The sequence below is a fragment of the Anabrus simplex genome, chromosome 1 (assembly GCF_040414725.1).
Source record: "Anabrus simplex isolate iqAnaSimp1 chromosome 1, ASM4041472v1, whole genome shotgun sequence".
Lineage (NCBI taxonomy): Eukaryota > Metazoa > Arthropoda > Insecta > Orthoptera > Tettigoniidae > Anabrus > Anabrus simplex.
In genome coordinates, this window is record NC_090265.1 from 1,174,076,531 (window position 1) to 1,174,088,816 (window position 12,286).

The window sequence follows — 12,286 nt, forward strand, 5'->3', positions numbered from 1 at the left end:
TTTATAATGTTCGGAATGGAAAGAAATACATAGAAATCCATAGCGGTATTAATTGGCGACGCGTATAATTAGTGTGAGCATCTTGAAGCATAATCTGTGCATTTTGTTGGTTAGAATATCGTATTTGTTTAATTTTGTCGGCAGAGTTTAAAGAGAGCATTTTGAGAAGCCAATCAACTGTGAATAAACCAGGTGTTTCATGTAACTGCCAAGCGAACTTGGGGGGCGAGAGGCCTCAGCTGTGATAACGGGACAGGCGTGGAATTGAGATTGTACTGTATTCTCGGCCAGGGAAAACGTTAAAATGCTGGATTTAGTTGAAATTCATAGCCGGTAATGGTCTGAGTATTGTGAAATACTGTAATTGGGGATGTAATGAACATTTGAAATCACGAACTTCGATTATAAGGAACAGAGTAACCAAATTCAGGGTTGTCCAAAATATAGAGCGATGGTTGTGATGACCGGTTTTTCTGTGAGGGGTGTGCAAAATTCATAATGGTATGACGAGAGATGACATCGTAATTATATGGCGAGTTGTTTGGTTTGTACGTAGATTCATAGGATATCCAAGTTTTAATAATGGTTAAGACTAGATTAGATTTTAAAGTGTGAAATCATGAGACAAGATATATAACTGGACATGAATTATGTAACAATTCTTTTCCAGCCAGATAAACATCGCAATATTGAATTTACATCACAGCTGCGTAGGAATTTGTGAAGAAACCAGAGTCCGCGGAGATAAAATTTACTGATCTTTAACATTTCGTTAAATCATTTAAATTTATTTAATTATTAAATTCAGTGAAACCGCATTTTGAAATAACTTTAATCAAGCGAATAACTTGGAGATGCATTCTGGAAATTTTAGTTTGTTTTTCTGGGGGAATATTAAAATATAAAGTAACGATTAAAGGGACATATCCGAAGGAAATGGATTTTACTGCCACAAAGTTTGTGAGCATTGCTATTGTTGTAATTATTGAACTTTGATTGATTGAGCAGTGAATGTGCTGGGATAGTAAAGTGGAAACTTTGGTCATCAACCGATGTAACTTAATTGTGTTTAGCCTTCAGCCTAGAAACTTGGATGGTCAGGGGTCATCAACCTCAGTGACTTAGATTAGGGCCATATGCCATTGTAGCATCATTTCCTTGCGGTCATCATCCACAATGACTTTAAAGTAACTTAGGAGATTAGATGTCGGTCCATGACATAGACGCAGGTCACATCGATTCAATTAAGGGTCCATGCCGTAGAACCACTGTGTGGCACACACCGATTGGACGGCCTTAATTATACCCAGAGTCCAGAGTTCGTGTTACGAGGGCTGGACCATAACGAATCACTATGATGGTACATGTGGTCTCACATGGAACCCGAATTTAAGGATTTCCAGACTTTCCTTTCTTAAATAATTAATAATTAAGACAATGGTTTCTAGTATGAATGCCCGTCAGGCAGTTACGTTAAAGTCTCACACCAGTGTTCTGACGTTTATGTAAAAATGATTGTGGTGTCCAGTGGACACAATTGACTACTATGATACCGTTGACATATCGGCATGCTTCAGAATTTTCCTGGATAAATAGGAATCTTTTAAATAGACCTTTCATTCCAGTAGATAGATTAGAATTACTGAACCCTACCTTTACCTCAGCAAGTGACGAAGAACCCGATACGACCCAAGAGACAGATCTCATGAACTTTGCTGATAGGTAAGAAAGGTAGGTATCCCTCAATATGGACCTAAAGGGTTCAATATAAACCACGAAAGATATAAAAAGTTGTAACATTTTGCTCACCCAGTCTGTTGATAAACAATGCAGCTATTCACAAATTAAAAGTAGGTAAAATGTCGCAACGGGCCAGCCGCTAGCGAACAGTTCCGCTCTCTCCACTCGTGTTGTTTTCCAATTCAATGTCTGACCGGGGAAACTAAGGAATAGCTTGCTTATATACGTGGTGAAGAGATTCGAGAAGTTACTCGATGAAAAATACGTAGGTGTGACGTCACAACGAGGGAGCAGCAACAGTGCCGGAGAACAGGCCAGTCAGTGAACAGCTGGGCGAGCAAGCAGATGGACGGTAGAATGCGACAGAAGGCAGAAGGTAAGATGTAGTAGAGCGATCGTAACACACTTCTCCTCCCTTCTTTTCCCTCCTCTGACGCACAGCAACATGCAGCGGCTGGCTGTCTGGCACAGCAAATACGGCAAGTTCATCAATTTGAATTGCGCCCCCGTAAGTAACAAAGTAACCTAATTTTCTTGAAAAGGTAAATTATTTCCGCCAATTAGATTGTGCCATCGTTCTTAACGAAACACAAAGAGAATCCCTGACTTCTTGTGATTCACCTGTATGTATATGTATTTTTTACAAATTGCTTTACGTAGCACTGACACAGGTCTTATGGCAACCATGGAATGGGAGAGGGCTACGAGTAGGAAGGAAGCGGCCATGGCCTTAAGGTACAGCCTGGTATGAAAATGGGAAACCACGGAAAACCATATTCAGGGCTGCCGACAGTGAGGTTCGAACCCATTATCTCTCGAGTGCAAGCCCCGAGCTGCGCGCCCCTAACCATACATATTTGGAATTAGCTCTGGCAAATCTTCCGGTATAAAATTGTATCATTGGTGTAATAACTTTCTCCCATACTCTTTGAAATCAAAAGGAGATTCAGAGCAAGATTGTATTACTAAAACTAAAAGGAAATTCACGAGCAGGAAAAAAGGAAAATAGGGAAGAAGGGGAGAATGGAGCACTTACGCTTCCTCACTTGATTATTTTTCATTTGTATTTGTAATTGCCTTAAGTATGAATTAAGAAAAACATATCTATACTCTAAAATGATCCAAATTTTGTTTGCCAAAATGGGGCATATCGAATAAAACTGAAAAAGAAAAGACATCTTTCAGAAAAAAGAAGGGTTCCTGAAACAGAAACATATAGGCCTAAACGAGTAAATTGTCAGTACAAAATATTAGAGACACGAGTTAACTGCAGATTTTGAAATTTAAACTTTATGCTTTAATATCTCAAAATGTTTGTTATGGTCCTTAGTTCCATTTTGTAGTAAGGATATGAAGGAGAGGGCGTGTAAATAGAAAGACGCCAAATAGAGTTTGGTTCCCTCACCAGGATTACTTGATTCGAGAACTGGAAAGGATCTAAAAGGAAAGCAGCACGATTTCTTTTGGATGGTTTCCGACAAAACAGTAGTTACGAAAATGTTGCAAACTTTGGACTGGGAAGACTTGGGAGCCGTATATTCCGAGCTGTGAGTAGAGAGATGGCGTGGAATGACATTAGGAGACGAATAAGCTTCAATGAAGTTTTTAAAAGTAGGGAAGATCACGATAACACTGGCGTGTGGCCTCCAGAGAGGCCAGGTGCAAGTCTTTTGATTTGACTCCCTGCGCGTCGTCATGAGGATGAAATGATGAAGGTGCCACATACACCCAGTCTTTGTGCCAAGGAAATTAACCAATTATGGTTAAAATTCCCTGCCCTGCCGGAATCGAACCTAGGACATTCGTGAAAAAAAGGTAGCACGCTAACCATTTATCCATGGAGCCGGACAAAAAGGATGATAATATCAAGATAAAGTTGAAATTCAAGAGGACCAATTTTGACAAATATTCGTATACAGGAAGGTGATTATTAGAGATTGGAATAATTTATCAAGGATTATGTTTGGTACATTTCCAAGTTTTTGGAAATCATTTAAGAAAAGATTAGGTGAACAATTGAGAGAGAATCTGACACCTAGGTGACTGCCCTAAATGCAGATCAGTTGTGACGATTGATTGATTGATTGATTCATTCATTCATTCATTCGCATGTGATCATCCAGTTGAAGATTCACTGTCTTAGCTTTCCTACATGTTTGATTTTATTAGGCGTAAATATATCTAAATCAAGGAATATGTTTTCTTACATATAAACAAACAGACATACAAAGAAAATTCTTGCTTCCTATGAGTGGTATGGGTATAATGGCCAACAGTTCTGTGTTCTTAGTGTGTATAGCCTCTTAAACTATGTAGTAATAGTATTTATACTGGAGTATGCATTTGGAATTAACTGTGATTTAGGATTGGCAACGAAGCGGCCGTGGCTAATATTTACTACCTCACGGTCACCTAGTTTTGAAAAGGAAACTCTTGGAAACTACTTTCAAGATGACCAAACGTGGAATTATATTACAAATGATTATGGATCAATACTGGAATGAACGTGGTAAGGAAAACTTGAAATCTCTGTTAATATCTATCCCACACTTACGTATTCGAATCCTGTCTTAATTTTATGTGGTCACGGAGGTTTTAATCGAGATGCTTAAGTTAAAGGTCAAACTATTTCGATCTGAACCATGACACGGGCTTCAGAATCACCATAATAGAATGATACCACGATATACCACGTCGTTTAGCCAAGAAGCTGCAGCTATGCGAATTTCTATCTTTTGGTTCAATTAGTTTATTTACATTAATGTTCATAAAATCTCATCATAATATTATATGTTGTAAGCAAAAACTGAACCTTGTACCTGTTACGGTAACTAAATGTTTTTATGTCCCATCAATTACCGTAAAGATTTTCTGAGACGCTGAAGTGCCGGAATTTTGCTCTGCTGGTAAATTTACGGACACTGGGCTGAATGTACTTGAGCATCTTAAAATATCACCGGACTGAGCCGAAATCGAATCCGCCAACTTCAGAAACCAATGGAAGTAAAGCATAGTAATTTGTGTATAATAATAATAATAATAATAATAATAATAATAATAATAATAATAATAATAATGGCGCCCAGCTGTGAGCTTGCCGGGAGATAGTGAGTTCGAACCCCACTGTCGGCAGCCCTGAAGATAGTTTTCCGTGGTTTCCCATTTACATACCAGGCAAATGCTGGGGCTGTACCTTAACAACAACAACAACAATAATAATAATAATAATAATAATAATAATAATAATAAGGTAATGTATTTATGGTATGAGAAAAGAATGGTGTATCACTATCATAAATTATGTTTAATATCAACTGTTTATCATCGAAATCATTAACCTGTCTTATGAAAAGTTTCTATGGCTACTTTAAATATCTGACCGAATGGTTGGTCTTAGTTTAAAATATGACATCCTTGGGAATTTTGTGGGGCTTGTTCCTGAGGAAGAATCAACATACAGGCTGCTATTAATAACGAAAAGTTGATTTTGTGAGTTCCTTGTGAATTGAATACATCACAGTAACCCATTACCATCGACGTTTAGAGAGGATTCGAATTTGATTTCCAAGGGTGGCCATATCCTCAATTCCTTCGTTTTAGAAGAGTACATCTTGTAAAATCGAATTTTTGATGATAAATGGCATGGAAGAAATGACAATTTTGCCACCAAATATTTTATAATATCTTTTGTCCATTTAAACGTAAAGTACTTACATCAGGAGGTACTTGCATTCGGAGGATATTCAAGCTTTCACTTGTAACTACGCAGAATGGCTCTTAACATCCTTCTGATGTTTAGACTCTTCTGAGCTAAAAACATGGAGTTAAATATTACTTTCCTTTAACACATTATTTACATTAGATCTGAAAAGAGAAACATATATGTAAGAACTTAAATGTTACTGATTTTTTACACAAATTATTCTTGAAGCTCTACTAGCGGCTCAGTGATCCACATACTCCACCATAAAAACTGATTCATTTAAGTTGAAATTATCACAGCTGATGGAATTTATAGAGGAACTACCTGATGTACCCATGCTTCTTTATGGAATTCTACATTGTATACAGAATTCCAGGTGAAGTAGTGTACACGTTGCGAGTAGGTTTTCATTAAATTCCATATCTCTTAGCGTTATCCCAGAAACAAGACGGGGAGGTCACAATACGTCGTTTCTCTTGTTAAGACCGGGTTAGGTAGTTTTCATTTTAATGGCAGATCCCTTGCATACTGCCAGTCACAACCAACTTGGGCAGTTTTCATTATAATGGTAAACATTCACTCTCCACCTGCCTTTTTATATCCTCAGAAATATTGTCTCTGTGATTTTCGGAAAGAAAGGATCTGCCAGTAAGCAGAAAATCATTTACAGACAAGTTTTACACGACTTCTGTAGTTGTCAATCCACTATTTATCTAGGCCTATGCCTTTCTTGCAGTCTCCAAATGCGGGAGCAGAAATACATTTCACTCTAACGCATTAAAGTGGTGTTTAAATACGTATAAAATACGTGTACGTTCAAGTACATATTCAAAGAAAAAAATATTAATATTTTGTTACTGGGATATATGGGATTTGCCTGCGTAAAAATATCGTGTAAAACGGTTGTCTACAGAACAGTGTGTTTCGAAGACATATCGCTAAAATTTGTCGTAAGAACTTGGAGAATGTTAAGAATCAGTAAGACAGTGACTTACGTTAAGTGCAGTATTTTGCATGGAACCTCCTCTGTGATAGCTGACGAAATGTGTTTCTGTTTTTGTTTTGTCATTTGTTTAATCTATTCATGTTCCTTGTGAATCAAAGGCATTTAAAATAAGATAGAATCCCACGTGGTACTGGTGTAAGGTTCTCAAATTGAAACGGAGCCAGTTGTATACGGTTCGTACGTGGATACTGCAAAAAGTAAAGTAAAAGCGAACGCGTGAGTGGGCGCCGTGAATAGCACACGAATGTGTGGAACGGCTCTCGAATCAAATGGTGCATCTTACGCCATTTTACGACTTATTTTATTCATTTCAAGTAAGGATATCACACTCCGATGCTCAAACGTTTACGCCAAAACACAGTAGAACAATCTTTCCCGCAAACGATTGAAGTTACGAAGAAAATCGAATTTTAAGCACACCTGCTCTGCTGCAATATTTGATAGGACTAACAGTTCAGACAGCTTATTCACTTTTAAGGGTACCTGCCGTATGTTTCCCTCTGACTTGCTTCAAATCATCTTTCACTACATGGCCCGTAAAAGGGATAGTGCGATAGTAAAACACCGAATAACATCCTTTACTGGAATACTACTAGAATTACGAAGGAAATGCTTAAACACATTTTTCTAGTAAATCCAATGTTAAGTACACTCGCTAACTGCAATATTTATAACTGCTTAGGCATGGTATGCCCTTTTAAGGGTCCCAGGCGTACATTTTTTACGACTTGATTCACATTTTATTTCCCTGAATGGCTCCCTTAAGATACGTTGTAATACTTTAGTAAGTAACCTGAAAGTTAATCAAAGGTTCCATCTGTATTAAGGCCCGTCAATTGGATTTCATGTGAAAGAAACCAAGCCAAGTGTCCAAGCATGCTCCAAAACACAGAAAAATATGTTTAGAAAATTTATACAAATTCTTTTATGGGAAATCGAATTTCAAACGCACCTGGTGTGTTCCACTATTCAATAGAATTAACCGTAAAAATGAAATGGCGTATGGCTTTTAGTGCCGGGAGTGTCCGAGGACATATTCGACTCGCCAGCTGCAGATCAATCAATCAATCAATCAATCAATCAATCAATCAATCAATCAATCAATCAATCAATCAATCAATCAATCAATCAATCAATCAATCAATCAATCAATCAATCAATCAATCAATCAATCAATCAATCAATCAATCAATCAATCAATCAATCAATCAATCAATCAATCAATCAATCAATCAATCAATCAATCAATCAATCAATCAATCAATCAATCAATCAATCAATCAATCAATCAATCAATCAATCAATCAATCAATCAATCAATCAATCAATCAATCAATCAATCAATCAATCAATCGCTACTGATCTGCATTTAGGGCAGTCACCCAGGTGGCATTTTTATCTAGACTTTTCATGAATGATTACAAAAAATTTACATTTATTGAACATGTCCTTTGGTAAGTTATTCCAATCCCTAACTCCCCTTTCTATAAATGAATGTTTGCCCCAACTTGTCCTCTTGAATTCCAACTTTATCTTCATATTGAGATCTTTCCTACTTTTAAAGACACCACTCAAACTTATTCGTCTACTAATGTCATTCCACGCCATCTTTCCGCTGACAGCTCGGTCTTTTGATTTGACTCCCGTAGGCGACCTGCGCGTTGTGATGAGTATGAAATAATGGTGACAGCGACACATACACCCAGCCCCCGCGCCAGCGAAATTAACCAATGGTGGTTAAATTTCCCGACCCTGCCGGGAATCGAACCCGGGACCCTTGTGACCAAAGGCCAGCACGCTAACAATTTAGCCATTGAACCGGACAGGACTAACCGTTTAGGCAACGTATTCAATGTTACGGGTCCTAAGCGTACCTTTTCCTCAGACTTGTTAGACATTTTCTTTCGTTACATAGCCCACTTAAATTGTAAAACCGGTCTGGTACTTTGACATTACCCATTACATACAAAAAAGAAACTTAGTCTCTCTTTATACCTACTGTATTAGTATAGATATATAGTGGAAAACACCCCTGTTTCAACTTCTGTTATCGTTCGAGTGGAACATCAGATCTAGATTGATTAGGGGAGACGGGTGGGCTCAAATGCAACACTCAACCCTTCTTGGACTGGTATTACAACATAATTATCTCTTCACAAGTCAGAAGGGTGACAAATCGAAGGCCATGGTTAGCCAACAACGAACCTCGCCATAACGAATATATGTGTTGGGGTGTTGTCTTTTTAAAGATCATTGACCACTTCTTTTCCAGTTACCAGTTCAAATTTAATAATAATAATAATTTCCTCCTCCGGGCAGCTTCATTTTTCTACTTGGTCAATTTTCTACCCAGAAGATGAATATTTATAACAGCTTAGAGCTAGATAAGTGTCATACCGAATCTTTGAAAGACAAGAAGCTCTCAACAGCAGCATCTGGACTCCAGAGGCCTGACGGTAGACAACTAAAAGGTACCTAAATAATTTATCCTCATATTTGTGAGAATATCCAGTGTTAACTTACCGTTATACGCATAAACGAGGAACACCATTATGTACTTCTAGCGTGGAATGTAACTATATGTAATACGATGTGTCTGGATGACGTTCCTGGATGTCCGTCAATTTGGTGCTGAATCCGAGATCTTCCTATAAATGTTGGAAAGAAATAAATTATGAATACATGATTACACCATCACAAATAATAAACTTATGCATATCTAAATAAGATAATATTTTTGGTTTATAGCTCGTGAAAATAAACAAGGAGAATTCTTTCCATTTCGCGAATAATTTGCTCCACATCCTCAGAAGAGATAGTCCTTCCACCAACACTACGACTATTTCAACAGTGCAGAAAAGTTTGGACTAGAAAATAGATCTCAGAGAGTTAGAGTAGGTGAAGCTTTGTCTGACCCTGTAATAGTTGAGAGGGGAGTTCCTCAGGGCAGTGTTATCGGACCTTTATGTTTTCTTATATATATAAATGATATGAGTAAAGGAGTGGAATCGGAGGTAAGGCTTTTTGCGGATGATGTTATTCTCTATAGAGAGATAAATAAGTTACAAGATTGAGAGCAACTGCAACGTGACCTCGAAAATGTTGTGAGATGGACAGCAGGCAATGGTATGTTGATAAACGGGGCTAAAAGTCAGGTTGTGAGTTTCACAAATAGGAAAAGTCCTCTCAGTTTTAATTACTGCGTTGATGGGGTGAAAGTTCCTTTTGGGGATCATTGTAAGTATCTAGGTGTTAATATAAGGAAAGATCTTCACTGGGATAATCACATAAATGGGATTGTAAATAAAGGGTACCGATCTCTGCACATGGTTATGAGGGTGTTTAGGGGTTGTAGTAAGGATGTAAAGGAGAGTGCATATAAGTCTCTGGTAAGACCCCAACTAGAGTATGGTTCCAGTGTATGGGACCCTCACCAGGATTACCTGATTCAAGAACTGGAAAAAATCCAAAGAAAAGCAGCTCGATTTGTTCTGGGTGATTTCCGACAAAAGAGTAGCGTTACAAAAATGTTGCACTGTTTGGGTTGGGAAGAATTGAGAGAAAGAAGAAGAGCTGCTCGACTAAGTGGTATGTTCCGAGCTGTCAGCGGAGAGATGGCGTGGAATGACATTAGTAGACGAATAGGTTTGAATGGCGTCTATAAAAGTAGGAAAGATCACAATATGAAGATAAAGCTGGAATTCAAGAGGACAAACTGGGGCAAATATTCATTTATAGGAAGGGGAGTTAGGGATTGGAATAACTTACCAAGGGAGATGTTCAATACATTTCCAATTTCTTTGAAATCATTTCGGAAAAGGCTAGGAAAGCAACAGATAGGGAATCTGTCACCTGGGCGACTGCCCTAAATGCAGATCAGTATTGAATGATTGATGTAGAAAAAGACGTTATCGTTGATTTATTCATTAATTGATACTCCCGTCCGACTCGTTGGCTGAACGGTCAGCGTACTGGCCTTCGGTTCAGAGAGTCCCGGGTTCAATTTCCGGTCGGGTCGGGGATTTTAACCTTAATTGGTTAATTCCAATGGCACGGGGGCTGGGTGTATGTGTTGTCTTCATCATCATTTCATCCTCATCACGACGTGCAGGTCGCCTACGGGTGTCAAATAGAAAGACCTGCAGCTGGCGAGCCGAACCCGTCCTGGGATATCCCGGCACTAAAAGCCATACGACATTTCATTTCATTGATACTCCCGTTGGTAAGCAAATGGCTCACAATGCGCTATTGTATTGGGAGTAGGAATTGATGTCAGCATTATTTTTCTAATTGGCGTTACGTCGCACCAACACAGATACGTCTTACGGGGACGATAGGATAGTAAAGGCCTAGGAGTGGGGAAGGAAGCGTCCGTGGCCTTAAGTAAAGTACAGCCCCAGCATTTGCCTGATGTGAAAACGGAAATTAACGGAAAACTATCATCAGGGCTGTCGACAGTGTGGTTCGAAGCCACCATCTCCCGAATGGAAGCTCACAGCTGCGCGGCCCTAACCACACGGCCAACACGCTCGGTACAAGTGACTTCAGCATACCGTGTTCTTCCAGACAGCATTATTGTACACAAAAGATATGTAAATTGAACACTTGTCAACTTAAAATTAACTCAGCCGAAACTGAAGAGAATCATGAAGGGCGACAGTGAGAGTCTGGTTGTACTTTCGTTCGTATCTAATGAGAAGTGTTGTTGAATTTCATAATAATCTTTTTTGTTTTATGGCTTTTGGACATGCCGAGGTGATGCAAGCCGGCCCCGCGGTGTAGGGGTAGTGTGTCTCCCTCTTACCCGGAGACTCCGGGTTCGATTCCCGGCCAGGTCAGGGAATTTTACCTGGATCTGAGGGCTGGTTTGAGGTTCACTCAGCCTACGTGATTACACTTGAGGAGCTATCTGACGGTGAGATGGCGGCCCCGGTCTAGAAATCCAAGAATAACGACCGAGAGGACCCGTCGTGTTGACCACATGACACCTCGTAATCTGCAGGCCTTCGGGCTGAGCAGTGGTCGTATGGTAGGCCATGGTCCTTCGGGGCTGTTGCACCATGGGGTTTGGTTTCGTTTTGGGAACCCGTTGGATGACCCTCCAACCTCACTCGGTATCAGCGCTGGACTGAAGACCGAGGGATCGGGCGACGGATTTATACTTACTTCAAATGTTTTCATTCCCCACCCTGAAGGGGTGGGGCGGGCCACCCAGAGGGCAACACCCTCTCTCTGGCCATGTCAACGGATGTATGCCACCACAGAAACTTCGTGAAGGAAGCGCACGTGGCATCGAGAAACATCAGTGACGCAGCGGGTGACGTAACCCAGTAGTAGATCAGTATGCAGTGAGCTGTCCAGCAGGTCGGGCGCAAAGCGAGGCCGCAGCGAATGTACAAGGCCGGTTACATGAGTGTTCATAGCGGCGAGTAGAGCAAGACAAGTGGAGTTCGTCATAACGCAGCCGTAATTAGGTGAGTGGCCGTTACAGTTTTGGAGGTCATGTAAGTTCGTCCCGAAGGAATCTTATGTGTCGGTAGGTGTATCGACACTAGACTGGAGATTGGAGAACCTTCAAATAACACGAGACCAAGCCGGGATCGAACCCGTTAACGTGAACGCAGTAGGCTAGCGCTTCTATAGTGCGAGCTACTCAAGCCAAGCTAATGAATTGCAGTATGATCTGCATTCTGCAATCTATTTAAATTCGACCTGTTAACCCTTGACGGATCATCTTGTTTGAATTGGGCATTGAAGTATATTAAGTCAAAACAATAGTTTACCACATGAGCGTAGTTTGTATTCGAAATATCGCAATACTACCTATTTTCTCACGA

The 12,286-nt window shown here is 39.7% G+C and overlaps 1 protein-coding gene across 4 annotated transcripts in view; it reads right to left on the reverse strand.

Annotated features, from left to right (window-relative positions):
* Nucleotides 1-12,286, reverse strand: part of LOC136858161 (FMRFamide receptor) — a 132,437-nt gene that overhangs the window by 13,624 nt on the left and 106,527 nt on the right. Inside the window, exons 4-5 of one of the 4 annotated variants that reach the window (XR_011017606.1) lie at nucleotides 8,973-9,097; nucleotides 5,455-5,550 (exon numbers count right to left, since the gene is read on the reverse strand). The exons of 1 other annotated variant lie outside the window; for it this stretch is intronic. The gene's annotated coding sequence lies outside the window, so the exon portion shown is untranslated. The remainder of the gene's footprint in view (nucleotides 1-5,454; nucleotides 5,551-8,972; nucleotides 9,098-12,286) is intronic. 2 more of the 4 variants (XR_011017607.1, XR_011017608.1) reach the window with 2 other exon arrangements.